Raw genomic sequence first — 1,509 nt, forward strand, 5'->3', positions numbered from 1 at the left:
TCCTGGTTAAGTGGTGACTGGGCTTTTAAGGGGACCATGCTCCAGGTTCATGCCTTCCTGTCATCCTGGAGCAGCTGGGGAAGCAAGTCCTCATGGAGGGCCCTGCCCATATCCCTGTTCTCCAGGCTCCCTTGGGGACAGAGGAAATTAAGGGTCTATCTCTAGCTTCTATCCTCTAGCATCTCCTGCAGAGGCGCTGAGGGGAAAAAGAGAGTCCTGGCCCACGGGGCACTGGGAGCTGGCAGGAAAATGCTGATGGAGTCCCCTCTCCCTCTCCCTTCCACTAGAACTGAGCAGAATTCCCCAGGATGGGTCACCACGTGGCACTGCTGGCTCTGTTGATCATTGACTCAGCCAAGGACATCAGCCGGCAGGGCAGGGAAGGGGTTTACCGGCTCTACCAGCTGCTGCTGCACCAGAGGGAACCCAGCTGGGAAATGGCACCCGATATAAGAGTGAGACTGGGACCCCAGCCAATTTCTCTGACTGACCCTGGCTGGAGGATGAGTCTCTGTCTGTCTCTTTCTCTGTTCTATACCCCTCCCCTGCAATTCTGTTGGGCCAGGCACGCAGCGAGGACTCTGCCCACTGTGCAGCCACCAATGGGATTGGAAGGACACAAGCACTGCAACCACAATGACAAATGTGTGTGTGTCTCTCTTTCCCAGGGTTGAGCATCCATGAGGCCGAAGACCTGTGGTGCTGGGACCGGCACCAGGAAAGCAGACTCCTGGGCTACAGGAACACAGCCAGGGTGAGGGAGGTAAGGACACTCTGCCAGGGCATGAAACAGCTCAGGGAGTGGGGGTGGCTGAGTCCCCTGCAGTGGCTGGCTCCAGGGGCCACTAGATGGAGATGCCGTTCTAGCCCCAGGAGTTGGAGCCTGGCTCTGGGCAATCTGCTAATGCCTCTCATGTTGTTGGTTTTAGGTCTTTGGAAAATTCTTCTCGGAAGGGCAGAGAAGACTCTTCCTCCGGACGGCAGTGCTGGCCATCCACAACCCCCTGCTGCGTGTCCAGGGGCCACTCTAGGCACCAGCAAAGGAAGGACGTGCTTGGGAGCTGAGAACCAACAGGGGCCCCTGGGAGCTGTAGTTTGTTGGTTAGCTCCCTGCCTATAGAGCCAGCCCTGGAGCAGGGAAAGAACTACATTTCCCAGCATTCCCTTGGCCACTACCAACAGGAAAGAGGAGGAGGGAGTGAGGAAGCTGAAACCTCATGCTGTAGCCTGCTGTGAATGGAGAGCTGCGCTGTTAGTAGGGATTCCATATTTTAACATTCAAAAAATAGGACACTCCACGGGGAGGGAGGGTAGCACCACCCTGCCCCCATCCACTCCCTCCGACTGCCCCCCCACAGAAACCCCAACCCATCCAACCCCCCTGCTCCCTGTCCCCTGATCACCCCCTCCCGGGGTGCCCCAATTGCCACCACCTATCTAAGCCCCACTGGTCCTTGTACCCAACTTCCCCCTTCCTGAGACCCTGCCCAACTTCCCCTCTAGGACCCC

This window comes from Trachemys scripta, chromosome 3 (genome assembly GCF_013100865.1).
Source record: "Trachemys scripta elegans isolate TJP31775 chromosome 3, CAS_Tse_1.0, whole genome shotgun sequence".
Lineage (NCBI taxonomy): Eukaryota > Metazoa > Chordata > Testudines > Emydidae > Trachemys > Trachemys scripta.